Source organism: Heteronotia binoei, chromosome 13 (genome assembly GCF_032191835.1).
Source record: "Heteronotia binoei isolate CCM8104 ecotype False Entrance Well chromosome 13, APGP_CSIRO_Hbin_v1, whole genome shotgun sequence".
Classification (NCBI taxonomy): domain Eukaryota; kingdom Metazoa; phylum Chordata; class Lepidosauria; order Squamata; family Gekkonidae; genus Heteronotia; species Heteronotia binoei.
In genome coordinates, this window is record NC_083235.1 from 28,155,836 (window position 1) to 28,173,105 (window position 17,270).

Below are 17,270 nucleotides of genomic sequence, written 5' to 3' on the forward strand. Positions count from 1 at the left end.
AAGAGTTTAGCTTAATTTTAGTTTTCAAAACAAATGCAACAATATTAAATTTGCAAAATAGATCTAAATTTGAAGATATGTAAACCCCCAAATGCTTAATTTTATCTGAATGGGAAACCCATGTTACTAACACCAGCGAGGGAAGGCAAGAAGAGGAGGAAGCGGAAGAAAAGATTGGATTTATACCCCAACATCACTTAGAATCTCAGAGAGGTTTACAATCTGCTTTCCCTTCCTCTTCCCGTAACAGACACCCTGAGGCAGGTGGGGCTGAGAGATCTCTGAGAGAACTGCTCTTGAGAGAACAGCTCTGAGACCTGTGGCTGACCCAAGGTCACACAGCAGGAGCATGTGAAAGAGTGGGGAATCAAACCCAATTCTCCCAGATTAGAGTCAGTCCACTTAACCACTACACCAAACTGGCCTGTGTGGTGGAACAGGCCTGCTTGTTTGGCCTACAGACCCTGTTCCACCCTCCAAGGTTTTCCCAACACTCTTGTCTCTCTCTCTGGTAATCCACCATTTGGCCTCTGTAGGAATTACCCAGCTTTCCTTCCAAGTTCTGACCAAGAGAGAGATCTTGGGGTCATGGTAGATAGCTCACTGAAAATGTCAAGACAGTGTGCAACTGCAATAAAAAAGGCAATGCTATGCTGGGAATTATTAGGAAGGGAATTGAAAACAAATCAGCCAGTATCATAATGCCCCTGTATAAATCAATGGTGTGGCCTCATTTGGCATACTGTGTACAATTCTGGTCACCGCTCCTCAAAAAAGACATTATGGCACTGGAAAAAGTCCAGAAAAGGGCAACTAGAATGATGAAAGGGTTGGAACACTTTCCCTATGAAGAAAGGTTAAAACGTTTGGGGCTCTTTAGCTGGGAGAAATGTCGACTGAGGGGTGACATGATCAAGGTTTAAAAGATTATGCATGGGATAGAGAAGGCTTTGCGGGGGGTGGGGTGACAACAGTGGGAGGGCTTCTAGTGTCCTGGCCCCGCTGATGGACCTCCTGATGGCACTTGGGTTTTTTGGCCACTGTGTGACACAAAGTGTTGGACTGGACGGGCAGTTGGCCTGATCCAACATGATTTCTCTTACGTTCTTATGAGGCTTTGCCTCTGTGTCTCCTGCTGCCCAGCGCCTAGTCATGGGGACCATTTACTGCTTTATGTGCCCCTGGAGGCATAGCCGCTTGCCAACTGACTGCCTTCCCCAAGTGCTTCTTTTAAAATAGCATGTCCAAGATGGTGGTGGTCTGTGTGGTACAGGGAACCACTACCAGAATCAAAAGTTATAAAGTATATATTAAAAAGAAAGTGGTTACAAGCATACTCTTAGCACAACATCAGACTGAGCAAGTGATTCGAAAGAAAAAAAATAAAATGCAATTCCTATGTCCCTCCCTCTATACTTGCTGTATCCGTTGTTAAATATAGGACAGCCCCCTTAGCACTGAATGTTATAGGTCTCTACAGAACTAACATTACCTTGCAGCTTCCATATGCCTTCCAGGACAGCACATGGTAATGGACACCGCCTCCAGACCTCAGTTGTGAGTTCTGTCTGCTCTGATGGAGTCAGCACAAAAAGATCCCTTCCTCCCTGCTTCCAGGAGTTTTATCATCTCTCTTTACCCCACCTATTGACCAGGTCAGGCTGGGTTAAATAAGCTTTTCCTGAAGTCTCCAGAATTTTCTTCCTTAAGTCCTTCTTGTCTTAATTCCTCCAAATCTCTGTTATGTGCTTGGAGATGGGAGGGAGGGAGACTGGACCAAACTATTGTCTTTAGCTGGACCTATTTGCATTTCCTAAAAGGAGCTGAGGTGAGGCTGGAAAGCCACTGAACTGACTTCCTCCTTCCTGTCTCTTCTATCCTGCCAGATAGAAGAACTTTTAAAACCTCCTGGTAAAGGTTTTATTTGTGGCAACCCTACTAGTCCAAATAGAATCTAAGTTTCTGAGCTCTGTGAATATGAGAATTTTTTTAGTTAATTTAAAAAGGCGTTCTGTTAACCAGAGCTTCTGGAATTGCTGAAGAGTTGGTATTAGAGTTATTCATACCCTCACTCCCTCACATTTGGTTGCTGCCTCCACCACTTGCAGTCACTGTTTCATAACTGACCCTACCTCCTGGGGCAGCCATTTTGTGGTTGCTCCGACCGCCCTGTGTCAGAATGCCAAAAAGGCTGGGCATCCCTGCTCTAGGAACTGACCCAATCTCCATGGTGTCTATCATGCGACTAGGGTAGGGTTGCCAGGTCTGACTCAAGAAATATCTGGAGATTTTGGGGGTGGAGCCAGTGGACTTTAGGGGTGGAGCCAGGAGCAAGGATGTGACAAGCATGATTAACTCCAAAGGGAATTCTGGCCATCACATTTAAAGGAACCATGCACCTTTTAAATGCCTTACCTCCATTTGAAAATAATAAAGGATGGAGCACCTTCTTTTGGGGTTCATAGAACTGGACCCCCTGGTCCAATCTTTTTGAAACACTAGAGGTATTTTGAGGAGAGGCACTGGATACTATGTTGAAAATTTGGTACCTCTTCCTCAAAAAACAGCTCCCCAGAGCCCCAGATACCCACAGATCAATTCTCCATTATACCCTATGGGAATTGGTCTCCATAGGGTATAGTGCCCAGCAGATATTTCCCTCCCCCCAATCTGCTTTCTGATAGCCCTGAAGTGGGGAGATGGCCTCCAAACGGTGGGATCCCCTGTCCTCACCTGGGGTTTGGCAACCCTAGACTGGGGGAATTCCCAGAGCATTGTGGGTAGGATGACATTATAGCATCAGTGAAACTTCCTCCACCTAGGCTCACTCACCAACAGCTTCTGGGGAGCTGGCAGCCCTAGAAGCAAAGCATGTGGGGGACAATATTTCTTGCCTCTGGTGGCAAAACAGTTAGGGCTTGGTGTGTCATACAGGCCAGCAATAGCATAGCACAGAAACTCGGATCAGCTGTAGACATCAAGGCATTTGCTCCTTTCCAAGCCTGGGAAATTAATTCCTTCCACTTATCATTTTTGCAGGAAGCTCATTTTCGTATACTTTACTTTAGAAGGGTTATCAAATCTTAATTTGGGGATTATAAATGATGGGAAATCTATCTTTCTCCCTGGGCAGTTCGTCCAAGTTTTTTTTTTGTAAGATTATTCGTGTCTTGTACAAAAATGTGGAATTCATCCAGTTTTAGCTCCTAAATATTGATTCTTGTTCAACTTCACTCTACTGGGTTTTTGGTTTTGAGGGGATCCACATACTAGGATTGTTGAGGTGCTGTACTGGAATCCTGGAAACTCTAAAGATCATCTATGCCAGAATCTACTCAAATTTAATACTACTACCCCTTACTGTCTGCTCCCACAGGGGAAGCTGCCTTGGCCACACCCCTTCTCTCCAGCAAGCAGTTCCCCTGTGCCACTCTAAAGGCCAGTGAGGGGAGAAACTACAGCAAATGGAATGTGTGGAACTTTAGCAGCATCCCGACACGCTGACATCACTCCCTGTTCACCCCAGAAGCAGGGCTATTTTTGTAGCAGGAACTCCTTTGCATATTAAGCCACACACCCCTGATGTAGCCAATCCTCCAAGAGCTTACAGGGCTCTTAATACAGGGCGTACTGTAAACTCAGGAGGATTGGCTACATCAGGGGTGTGTGGCCTAATATGCAAAGAAGTTCCTGCTACAAAAAAAGCCCTGCCCAGAGGTGATGTCAGCACATTATTAGGTAACACTGTGGAAGCTCTAGCATTTTACCAAGACTCTATGGTTAGACTCTATGGTTAAACTCTGTGGTAAGTCCCCTTCTGCCATTGGTAAGTCCCCCTGCTGTTGGCCAGTTCTTGCTGGACAACCCTACACAGGGCTTCAGTCTCTTTGCTTTGACTTAGCAGTGTTATATTTTGCTTTGTGTTAGATGTAATAAAATTTTATCACAGATATAATAAAATTTAAAATCACTGGAACAGTGCTACTAAAGTGACTTTTGTATCAATTACATTTTACATGCTTGAAGATCCAATAATACAACAGTTGGGATTTATCTTTTCCAGCAGCTTCACATCTAAATTCAGGTTGGAAATGTGTGTAGGTTTATATATAAGAGAGTTTGACTCATTAGAATTAAGTTTTAATTTAAATTTAAAATGTAATTTTGAAAAGTTTTATGTTTCATCAGTCTTAATGTTGATCAAAATCAGCTGCCTCCTGCAGTAATTTTCTCCCTGCAATAGATAACATTTGTTTGTGAAGTGATTCCCATGAATGGTTTGTGGAATGTTCTGAAACAAGTACACAAGCATGAGTCTAATCACAATGTCTCTGTTTTATGTGTGGGAGAAAAGAGGAGTCACAGTCAAATGGACCAAACAACAAAGAAAACAAAAAACTGGACAGCAGCGCAAAAGCAACAATAACGCTAACAAAAGTATAATGTAGATTATTAAATGTCTATCTGTCATGATTGTACAAAAAAGTCTAATTCCAAAGCAAAATATAATAGTAAAAAAAAAAAATCATTACAGTGCCACTTATCTATCTTATCTATTTGAGCGAATGCCCCAAATCTATGAGGTTCTTCACTTACTATTAGCCAACTTTATATTTAGGGTTGCCAGCTTTGTATGGAAAATACCTGGAGACTTTGGGGGTAGTTCCAGGAGAGTGTGGGGTTTGGGGAGGGGAGGGGCCTCAGCATGGTACAATGCCATAGAGCAGGGGTTGCCAACGGTAGCTCTCCAGATGTTTTTGCCTACAACTCCCATCAGCCCCAGCCATTGGCCATGCTGGCTGGGGCTGATGGGAGTTGTAGGCAAAAAACATCTGGAGAGCTACCGTTGGCCACCCCTGCCATAGAGTCCACCCTTCAAAGCAGCCATTTTTTCCAGGGGAGCTGATCTCTGCCCTCTGGAGTCCAGTTGTAAAAGTGGGAGATCTCCCGGCCACACCTGGAGTCTGGCAGCCCTAAAATTCATGTGAAGAATGCAGCAATGCCACATTATATCAAGCAAGCAGCATCTTAGATCCCAGCACTTCCAAGCAAAAACACACATATCACCAGAAGATAATCCCTGCTGTACAATCTGATTTGCAAATACCTCAACAGTTCCTGTTGGCCTTCACTTACTGATGTAAAGAGCCATGTGCCCAGTTCCAGTGTCACGTGGTCATGCTCTCTAAAGAATGATTGGTTTTTATCAAGTACTGATTTCACCATAGGATTTCCAACTACACACTGCAGGAGAAACTTAAGTCATTAAATTCACTTTGCTGTCACTTTGGTCTTCTCTTTTACACTGTGGCTTGCAGTTGCATGTAACTTTTAAAACTGCAGATTCACTATTTCTTTGGCCACGCAATCACATTTATCCCTTTTGTGGTTTCTTGTCTGCAGAGGGGTAATTAAATTTGGAATTGTGCACCCCTCTTTGATCTGTTTGCCTTTGGGTATGGATGGGAGGACTGTGGGAGAATGTGCCACCATTCCTTCCAGACTGTGTGATAGTGTGCTTCAATGGCATTCTTTCCAAAAAGATCAGAGTAAGGCAGGTTTGGGAAAGAGTGTATTGGACACTGGACAGGGAAAACCTAGAAACAGAATAATTGCAGCATGATGATCTATGGAAGTCCCCAAAAAGCAATTAAAGGTTTAAACATTTTTTTTTACTCCATTTATACCTCACCTTTCTCCCCAGTGGGAGTCCAAAGCATGTTTCTTCGTACTTTCCTCCATTTTACTCTCATAACAATCCTGTGAGGTAGGTTAGGCTGAGAGTTTGTGACTGGCCCAAGGTCACCTAGCAGATTTCCATGCCAGAATAGGGATTCTACAACACAGTGGCCAAAGTGAATTTTTTTTCTCCTGCTCTCTGTTTTACAAGGGGCTGCCAGTATCCTGACTCATAGAGCCAGAGGGGTCAGTCATGTTAATCTGTTGCTGCAAACTAATAAAGAATCCAGTAGCACCTAAGAGTAACAGATTTTATTGTAGCATAAACTTTTGAGAAATCCTTGTGTCAGATGCATATGATGAAGAGAGCTGTGTTTCTCAAAAGCTTACGCTACGGTAAAATGTGTTAGTCTTAAAGATCCTACTATTTTGCATCCTGACTGGTGCTGGAGACCAGTCTCATTACTATTACAAAGGGAGAGCAGCCATTGCATCTTCTATCAGTAGCCTTTAGTACAGCCTAAGATGTTTCGATTACCATAAAATTTCTGTTCAAATGAAGGCTTGCAAAATACCTCCATTTTATAGCACACAGCAATCTTGGTCCTGTTTTCATGCCCAATAACATCTTTCTCACTCTCCCTTTTTTCTTTTACTTAATAGGTGCTAAGAAGTTTTACCTTGTTCACTACTTTTATAATGATTTCATTGGTCCTAATAGCAGTATTGCTCATAATATCGCTTTGAGATTTAAAAGGAGGAAAACTAAAGGATTTGTAATAACAAAGAATGCCACATGAGGGCACTGCTTTGTAAAAACACACTGGGAAATTCAGGGCATAGAAGCTTAAAAGCTCTATAAATAGCACTGGCATTCGGCAATTCTTTCTGCATACAGTTCTGGTCCCCCTAGATAAAAAAGGACACTGCAGAGCTGAAAAAATACAGAGGAGGGCAACCAAGATTATTAGAGTGAAGAGTTTTCACAGTGACATATGAACTGCTTCAACTGTGACTGTTTTCAGCACAGAGAATCAGTGTGTGTAGGAAATTCACAAAGAGATGAGCATACACACTTATAGTTTATTGCAATGCATGTCAATTCACTGGGATACTGCAAATGTCCCTCTTAATTTTTTCAAATGAGGCCAGATATGAATTATCTCAACAAATAGATAAGAGCACGCAGTCTATAACCATGCAAGACACTGTACCAGATGCTGGAAATACATTCCACCACAAGCGGATTTCTTACACTGGGCACACAGGTTGATGCCCATACAGGAAATCCTGCTTTTTCACTTCTGTCTCTGACAATGCTCCTTTGTTTCACTCTGCATAGGGCAGCCAGCTCTGGATTGGGAAATTCCTGGAGATATTGGGGGTGGAGCCTGGGGAGGGAAGGGTTGGAGAAAGAAGGGACCTCTGTGAGGTATAATATCATACCACCCTCCCAAGCAGCCATTTTCTGCAGAGGAACTGATCTTGGCTGTCTGGAGATCAACTATAATAGGAGATCTCCAGGTGCCACCTGGAGGCTGGCAACCCTAATTGTAACACACAAACCCATTATCAGTTGAAAGAATGGATTGTTGGTAAACTTGCACATGAGCAGGGCAGGCCTTTTCTCTGGTCAGTTGGCAACAGTACTCATTCAAATGGAACTTTTCTTCTATTTCACCATCGCAGCTAGTAAACCATCCATAGGCAGATATTAGTTGAGATGCCAAATGGTTGGAGAAATCCATGTATGCTATCACTGTATCTTGTGGCAAGCACTCCAGAAGCTGTAGCTTGGGTGAACATACTTTTGTTCAGAACTGGGGGTGGGTGGGAATCAATCTCATTGGATGACTCCATCTGAATGTTCTGAGACAGAAAGCAAAGTTACTTCTTAAAACCACCGAACTGCAGCCTTTGCTACACAGACATTGAGCCCATGAAGCTGTTCTTAGTAGGGGGTCGGTAGTGAGAAACCCTGACCTGGAGAGCCCAGATTAGCCCAGTCTCCTCAGATCTCGGAAGTTAAGAAGGCTTGGTGATTAGATGGGAGCAGGGGTCGTTTTGTAGAAGAATAGGTGGTGGAACTCATCCAGGGATTGTTATGCAGCTGCACCTACTATTCAATTGACAAGGTGGGAAGGAGGAGGTGGAACTCTCAGAAAGGCTCAGGAGCTGTGCTCCTGTGAGCGCCCACTGAATCTGAGGCCTGGGGTCACCCTAAGTAAACTGTGATTTGACGGCACTTTCCACCACCAACTAGTGAGAAAAGACTTTGTACATTAGTCTGGTGAAAAAAGCACCAGGGCTAGGGAAAGTGTATCAGCCAGAAGAGATCACAATCCTTTTTGGAAGGGGGTGGGGGAGGAGAGATCATCATGGTAAGTTTGTAGTTCCTTTAGAATGCCAGATATTCCACTTTTCCTCCCTGCTTTCCCGATCACATGTTCCCCTCCCCACTGTAGCTTTTGAGCAAGAACTGGCTCCCCTCCACAGTTCAAGAGGGCTGAAAGCCAACACCGTTTCCCAGCTGTGCCACTGTCCTACCCCCCCCCACCCTCTTTCCATCCCAACTTGTCAGCTCAGCAGGGACAAGAATTCCCAGCCCTATCCGCCACTGGGCAGCGTCAGCTGCTCTCTGCCAAAAGAGAAAACGGGTGCCCGGTTGACAGGAGGGAGGGGGTCCCTGTCTCCTGCCACACTCCATGGGTCTGTGGAGGTTGGTCTGCCTGTGTCGTGGTCGTCAGTGTCTCCCCCACCTCGGCCCTCCCCTCCCTCCCTGTGGAAAGAGACTTGACGGAGCAGTCGCATGCCACCCTGTGAGTTCTGGCTGTCATCTTTCTGTGTGTGTGTGTGATGGTAGTGGGTGGGTTCCTTCTTCATGCTGTGCCTTTGATGAGAAACAGGGAGAGACAGAGCGACCCCATTGTGTCACATTGCAGCAGCTCGGGCCAGGAAAGTGGAGCGCTCCCCCGGTGGAATCAGCATATTTCTCCTCCCCGTCTTCCCTTCAACTCTTGACGTCTCGTTGGGGTGGGGGTGGGGAGGGAGCCTGCTTGTGACTCCTGAACAGCTCCCCTGAGGAGCAGGCCTCCTCTGTGACTTCTGACCCCTGCTGGAGTGATGTGACTTCTGGATCCTCAGCTGCTGGTGACCTCTGACCTTCCCCGGGGCCACATCTCCATGTGACCCTTCACCTGCTCCCTGGATTACCTGCTGGACTCAGGTAAGAGGAAGGACATTCTTCCCTGGCTGGTGTTTTATGATGGCGGAATTCAATAGAACCCTGAAATCTCACCCAGAATTTACAAACTGTCTCTTAAGTTTTATTTTAAGACAAGCTTCCTTTTTTTCTGGACAGCCTCTGTCTTCCCAGGCCATAACTCTGTATCTCATAGCACTTTGTATATTGTTATTTTTCTTGCAGGGATCCAACAAAGCAGGTGTGTTCTCAGCCTCAGGTTGCCGTTCCTTGCCTGTCCCCACTGCTATTTTATTTTTGTGGGGGGGGGGGCACTCAGGGCTCACTTCTCCATTAGGCATAGCAGGCACAGTACCTAGGGCCCATGATACTTTTAGGGGGCCATGAACATATTTTAATTTCTTTTGAAATCAGAAGAAGAAAAATGAACTTTTATGGCTGAAGACAATGTTTTATTTTTTTTCTCACACAGAAAAAAATGAAATGTTTAGGCCCCCTGAAAATCTATTACATTTTGCCCCAAACAGAAAAAAGTTGACATCTTTAAAGTTATTTAAAATAATTTTAAATGTTGATATTATTATTATTATTATTCTTATTATTATTATTACTGTTTAGTCCATAAAAATTTCAAAGTATTCTTGTACGTTGATAGCAGCACACAACTGTCAAACTTCTATGTCGTTTATACAAGACAAACTTTGTGTGCCTTCATAACATTTAAACTACTAGGTACTGCATTAGTGATCATTGGTGAGCACTAGTTCCGCTGGTTAATTATTGCAACAAGAAGAAGACTGAAAATTGAAACATGCTTTTGTCAACCTGGGATGCATGTTGTCACCTATAATCTGCATAGAAGTCTGACATCCTGTGTGCTACTATCAACATGTGGGTGTCTTGTAGCTTTTCAACTGTACAGTCCTCTTAAGTCTTTCCAGACCCCGGACACATCAAACTGCTGACACATGACAGGAAGTTATATGATATTAGAGTCATGTGACAGGAAGAGGTTCTGGAGTTATGAGGTCATTGAGGGGGATTCTCAAGTGCTCATGGAGCACTCAAGGTCCAACTGGAAGGGAAGCTGGCTGGAGAGGCACGGAGAAGGCTGGGGAGAGCAGGGAGGGAGATTCTGAACCCTCCCCTGCTAAAAAGGAAATCTTCTTCACTGTTGAGTGACCTTGCCTTGCCATCTCCCCTCTCTTCCTAGCCTGAGGGCAAAGAGAGGAAAGAGGCATGGTACCCTTTTTCTGTACTTAAGAACTCCTTCCAAAAAGCAGCAAAACCCAACAATGGCACAGAGAGAGGCTGTTCTATAGGGGCCAGGGCTGCCAAACCCCAAGTCAGGTCAGGGGATCCCTGCCCCAAATTTTCATTCCCATCAGAGGGCAACTTAAAACTTAGAATTTAAAAAAAAACCCTTACTGACAGCATTATGACATCACTTCCAAGGAATTTGTGGAAGCAACAGCAGTAGTTCTAGGAATTGTTGGAAACTCTATAGTTCCCAGCAGTTCTTAGTGCTACCACTGTCGCTCCAGGTATTTCCAGAAGCAGCACTCTTTTTTTGGTAGAAAAAGCCCAGCAGAAACTCATTTACATATTAGGCCACACACCCTGACATCACCATTGTTTCACACAGGGCTTATTTTGTAGAAAAAAACCCCAGCAGGGACTCATTTGAACATTAGGCCACACCCCCTGATGCCAAGCCAACTGCAACTGCATTCCTGCTAAAAAAAAGTCCTGCCCAGAAGTGATATCATCAAGCAAGTGATGCCCACAGACCATTTCCCCGCCCCTATTCTCCAGCTAGTTGCCAGGTTCAGTCAACCCTAATAGGGGTTCATGGCCCACATTGGGGTCCTGACCTGTGCACTGAAGGCCATTGGAGCAGACTATGCCTACTTTGGATGATTGGAATTGAGTGTCTCCTTTTCAAAGGTATCCTTCCCTCCCCCACCCCCACTATGTGCTATCACTTTCCCCTTTCCTAGACAGTCTTTTTACAAGCTGCATAGCAGACAGATATTTGGTGATTGACAAATGGAGATGTTTTCCTTGCCAGATTTCTGACAGTTGTGCAGCTGCTAAAGGTGCAAGAGTCCTTACAGCCTGAAAAAAGGGGGTGGTGGGGAACCCCTAATCCTCCCCACACATTCCTATGTGAAACAAAGCCCAAATAGTTTTTACTTCTTTTTATTCTGCTTGGGTAAAAGCAGAGACTAACGTGTGGCCACTTGATCCCGGCAGTGAGGTGAAGTGTTTGCTGACTGTAATGTCAGACTAAATGCTGGCCTTTGGGGAAAAGAGTGAGAATTCATGCTGAGAGCTTAATTCGCTCACATACAAACACACACTCTCTCACACACCTTCCCAGTGCGAATGAGAGTCTCTTGATCTGCGTGTTTGGGATTCCTCCACTCTTGAAAATGCCTCCTTTAAAGCCAGGCTGAGAAAACAATTGTGTCATGCATTTGCTATTATTTGCCTGGCAGACAGCAGGTGGCTTTCCCTTAGTTCCGGGCAGGGACTGGGGGAAAAAATGTGTACTGTACATTTATAGGGTTGCCAGGTCTGGATGGGGGAATCCTTGGAGATTTGGGGGGTGGAGCCTGGGGTTAGGGACTTCAGGAGGGTAACATGCCATAGAGACCACTCTCCAAAGCAGCCATTTTCTCCAGGGGAACTGATCACCATTGCCTGGAGATAAGTTGTAATAGCAGGAGATCTGGCCCCACCTGGAGCTTGGCAACTACTGTTAGAGAGGGGTGTCATGTGTATCCCATTCTTCCCCATAAGTAGAGTTCCCAGCCTCCTGCTGGGGACAGGGTTTCCCCCAGTTTTGAGGCCCCGACCTGCTGGCACAGAGCTGACCAGCAGGGGGGATTCCTACCCCCAAAGAGCTTCATCGGCGCCCAATGTGCCCAGCATGATGATGTCACCTGGAAGTGACATCATTGCATCAGGTATGTTGCACGGGGGCACTCAGGATTTGGGTAAAAACTCTATGGCCACCATAGAGGTTTTTACCCAAATGCTAGAGCCTTTCTTGTGCACCATGCCTGGCATGATGATGTCACTTGTGGGTGACATCATTGCTCTGGGCACGTCAGGTGTTAACAGAGCTCTTTGGGGGCCAAGATCCCCCCTCCAGCCGGCTCTGTACCAGTGGTTTGGGAGCCCCAAAACCCGGGGGAACCCCTGCCCACAGCAGGAGGCTGGGAACCTTACTTATGGAGGGGGCAGATCTATCCCCTACTGGCAGCAATGTAGGACCTGGCAACCCTACCCAAAACAAAGCTTTGTTAAAGTTACTCTTCACCTTGCCTTAGCCCTAAAATGTGTTTGAAATTGGGACAATGCCTCTGAGCAGGTGCAGAGTGTCTTTCACACGCTATTCAAGGAGAAGCCTTTGGACAGGGCCAGTGTTTGTGGACAGAGTGAGCACAGGAAATTGAAAAAGTGCTTTGGGATAGCCGTTTTATTTACAAATGTACAACTGAGGCATAAGGATACTCTGAATTTTTGCCACAGATGTGTTGGATGGTTGGAATTACTATGTTCAAATGCTGAACATTTGCGAACACTTGCTGGAACAGGTTGGCACCAGGTTTTTGCAAAGATGCACGCACACAATGGTGCTGCTGATTTAGCTGTTCAGCAGCCATTAGCATCTCTGAAAAAAGCTGTTAATTTGTGACTTGAGTTTTATGATTTGTGGCTGATCTAATTGGCTATTTAAACAACAATGTGTTGGAACAGAGCAGTTATGCAGCAAGGGCAGAGCAGGGAGGAGAAATAACTTGGGCTGTGTGAAAAGGTGCATGCAAGAAAAGCCAGCTGTGCAGTTAGGGATGCCAGCCTCCAGGAGGGTCAACCAAAACAAAATACAGTGAAGAATGTGATAACTATATTACAGGGGTGGCCAAACTTGTTAACGTAAGAGTATAAATGATGGAAGTTTGAGAGAAGGAAGGAAGGAAGGAAGGAAGGAAGGAAGGAAGGAAGGAAGGAAGGAAGGAAGGAAGGAAGGAAGGAAGGAAGGAAGGAAGGAAGGAAGGAATGGCTATTTTACCTGTGTAAATGTTGGAATTGATTTCCTTATAATGCTATGAGCCTTGGTTCCAGAAGTATAATCACGTGGTCAAAGAAAAAGACATTCGAAACACGCAAAGATAAGAAAACCTATGAAGCGTGTTACCACACTATTGAATCTATACATGTGAACAATCAACAGAAAAACAACCTTTGATTCATTCTTCTAAGCCTGTGCTTAGTTCAAGGACTGTTGTTGTTGGTCAAGTATACTGCAAACTTTGCATGTTGCATACAGAAGTAATTGCTGTTTAAACCTGGCAAACCTTGCATGTTTTTCTTAGAAGTATTGTTGTTTAAAAAGTTGGTTGTGGTGTTTTCCCTTTAAATGCCGTTAACATAAATACTCAATATATTGCAGAGTGCAATTAAGCATTGATATAATGTTTGTGGAGATTGTGTAATTCTTGTATTAAGCTGTGTTACATGAGTTGTAATTATTCTTTGTACAGTAATTTTTCACATCCCCCAACGTTTTTGTCACCTTGGCTGTGTTTCCCTTGTTTAGTTGCCAAATATCCCGGTGAGGCCTGGAGGTCACTCAGAATTACAGCAGATGGGCAGATATCGGTCCCCCTGGAGAAAATTGAATTCTCTGAGTCATTATACCCTGCTGAAGTCACCCCCCCCCCCCTATGACAACCAGTGTGATGTGGCAGTTGGCACTTCAGAGCAGGGTCTGCCAAAACCAGCTTCTTGCTGTGGAAACTGACTGAGTGATTTTGGACCAGTCACAGCTTTCAGCCTAACATGCCTTACAGGGTTGTTGTGTAGATCAAAAAGGGGAAAGAAGAATGATCTACAGCTCCCCACTGTAGAGAAAGATTGTACTTTTCTTAGGTAGAGGCTGTAGAGAGGGAGGAGGAGATGGAAAGCAATCCACACCCATCTCTTATTTCTCAATCTACCCCCTTCTCTGATAACCTACCCCACATTCCCCCACTTTCTCCATTTTTCTTCCCAAAAGCTGCCTTCTAGACATACCTTGCCTCCCTCTACCTTTCCTTTCCCTTCCCTCCCCAACTCCATGACATACATCCAGAGCAAATTTCTAGTGTCTATTGTATTTCTCCTCACAATGGTCCTTATTACTAGTTATGTAATAAATGCATCGCTGTTAATTGTTGCCATTATATCCAAAACCATTCCTCCAGTTCATGTGTCCATTGAAAGGAAACCCCTGAAATAAACCACAGTGTTTTGTCACTGGGGAAATGCTGCCCCAATTAATGTCATGATTGTACAAAGTTCACAGGCATGTATTGGATAATGCCTGTAACATCACTGGAAGCTACAGGTGAAACTTCATGCCACACCAACTCTACAGTGACAATTTTAACAACAGCCATCACAAATGTATTTCTAAAATGGACTCTGAGTGCTGAGCCCTGCTTGCTATGCCATAGCAGCAGGAGTGTAACCTTTTAAAGTTTGGGTGTGGAGGGGGGGCACCTATGAATAGCAGCTAGACAGCCACTGTGTCCATGAATTCTCCCCAGTCTCTAAACAATTTTTCTCTATGTTCTTTAGCTGGAAGCTATATTATTTTTTACACTCAGCACATGAGTGATGTGCTGGGGTTTTCTGAGCTTAAAACTTTGCTCTTCTTTAAGGTTAGGGCACATTTATCCTATTTACTTAATCAAGTTAAACATTATTTTAAAGGATCACTTGTTCCCTACAGCCAATTGTCCTTCTTGTATTATTTAGTACTGATCTGGTACATTTCAGTTGCTCAAAGCACTACATGCCCATTGTCTCTGTTCCAGCAGCCTTCTGTGAGGGGAAGGCCTGTGATTAGCCTTCTGTCACAGATACGATAAAGGCTTGCTTGATGAATTTGCTAGGATCAGAGGAAATTTTGATCAGGAGCTAGGCAGCTCTGAGAGGCTCTGACTCAGTTGTCCAGTTTTTACTGGCTCAAGATAGCGATTACAGCACAGGATGTGGATTGGGGACATTTGGGTTTGAATCCTTGCTTGGGCTATAAGAACATAAGAGAAGCCATGTTGGATCAGGCCAATGGTGCATCCAGTTCAACACTCTGTGTCACACAGTGGCCAAAAAAACCAAAAAGCCCAAGTGCCATCAGGAGATTCACAAGTGGGGCTAGAAGCCCTTCCACTTTGCCCCCCCTCATGCACCAAGAATACAGAGCATCACTGCCTCAGACAGTTCCAACAATACGCTGTGGCTAATAGCCACTGATGGACCTCTGCTCCATATTTTTATCCAATCTCCTCCTGAAGCTGTCTGTGCTTGTAGCCGCCACCACCTCCTGCAGCAGTGAGTTCCACATGTTAATCACCCTTTGGGTGAAGAAGTACTTCCTTTTATCCATTCTAACCCGACTGCTCAGCAATTTCATTGAATGCCCACGAGTTCTTGTATTGTGAGAAAGGGAGAAAAGTCCTTCTTTCTCAACTTTCTCCATCCCATGCAAAATCTTGTAAACCTCTATTGTGTCACCCCGCAGTTGACGTTTCTCCAAGCTAAAGAGCCCCAGCGTTTTAACCTTTCTTCATAGGGAATGTGTTCCAAACCTTTAATTCTAGTTGCCCTTTTCTGGACTTTTTCCAATGCTATAATTCCTTTTTGAGGTGTGGTGACCAGAATTGTACACAATATTCCAAATGAGACCGCACCATCGAAGCTTACCATGTGATCTTGAGCCCTTCACTTTCTTTCTGAGCCTAACCTACTTTACAGGGCTGTCACATGGGGGCTGGGGGGCTGGAATAACCCCTAGGATTGCCAGCATCCAGGAAGAGCCTGGAGATCTATTGGAATTACAGCTGGTCTCTAGACAATAGAAACTAGTTTCCCTGGGGGAAATGACTGCTTTGGAGGTTGGACCCTGTGGCATCATTCCCTATTGAGGATCCCTCCCCACCACAGGCTCCATTCCATCAGTCTCCAGGAATTTCTCAGCCTGGAGCTGGCAAGCCTACTTAATCCATGTTTTGCAAACAGCCTTCAGGAACGGTAGAACGAATGGTTCAGAGGCTAAGTTAGAGCCTTCTAAATTCTCCATTACGGAAAATCAAGTTAATTTCAGAGTACTTGCGAGCAGGCCTCAGGTTCAGCAGGAGCTCACAGAAGCACAGCTCCTGAACCTTTCTGAGGGTTCTCCCTCTTCCTCCCTACCTACTTTGTCCATTGAATAGTAGGTGCAGCTGCATAACAATCCCTGGATTAGGAGAACAGTCAGCCAGCCAGCCACCAGGGGCTTTGCCACACCCCCAGCAGCCCTCATTAACTCCTGGAGAAGCCCGCACCACCCTTTCTCCACTTCTTATGTGATTTTGGGCAGCAGGTAGCTTGCTGGCCTTTTGACTGGGGGGGGGGGCTGGAGAGAGCCCCAGGTGAGCAAGGCCTGCTTGGACTGGCTGGATCTCTAGCCTGCCCAAGCAGGCCTTGCTCGCCCGGGGCTCTCTTTTCTTGCATTGGGTTGCTTTTGGCTGGGGGGTGGGGGATGGCATATGCTAATGAACTCCACCACCTATTTTTCTACAAAATGACCCATTCTTGCTAGAGACTGCTGGTTTTAATTTTGTTCATTAGGAACCTCAGCCAAAGAACGACGGAAGGAATCAGGCCACTTTGGCTCCTGAACTGCCCACCCACTGATTTTGCTTCACAGCACACAAGGGAGGGATCTGAGCCAGTGAGTGGGCCAGGCCAGAGTAGCTCAAGAATCCCAAACTTTGCAGCCCGTAAATAGCACAAGGAGATTGGTAACTGAGCCACAGGGAGCACTTGGCTACCTCCCCCCTCCAGCAATGAGAGAAGCCAAGCCCTAATTCTCTCTGAGAGTATCCCATTGAGAAAGTAGCCAGCCCTGGGATTGATCCAGGAAGCTTTCTCTTCTCTGTCATCATCCTTTTGTGCAAACAGGCCCTGGAATGATCATAGGTGATACAGCAGGGGCTGGGCCGACTCCCCTTGTGTAATAGGGTTGCCTGCCAGTCTCCAAATGGGATCTGGAATTCTCCCCGATGGACCATTGGAGGACAGGCTCAATTGCATCTCATTTTTGCTGAGATACTGTCCCTTCCCAAACATCATCCTCCCCAGGCAAATCTCTGGGAGTTTCTCAAGCTGGAGTTGGCAAGTTAAATAAAATAAAATAAAATAAAATAATCATGCTCGTTTGGCAATGACCTGTTGGTAGCCCCGAAGTAGTCTGGCTGTCCTTAACCAGGACCAGGGCCTTTTCAGCTCTAGCCCCAACCAGGTGGAACTCAGGTAGGCTCACCAGCCCCCAGGTTCCAGCAGGGGATCCCCT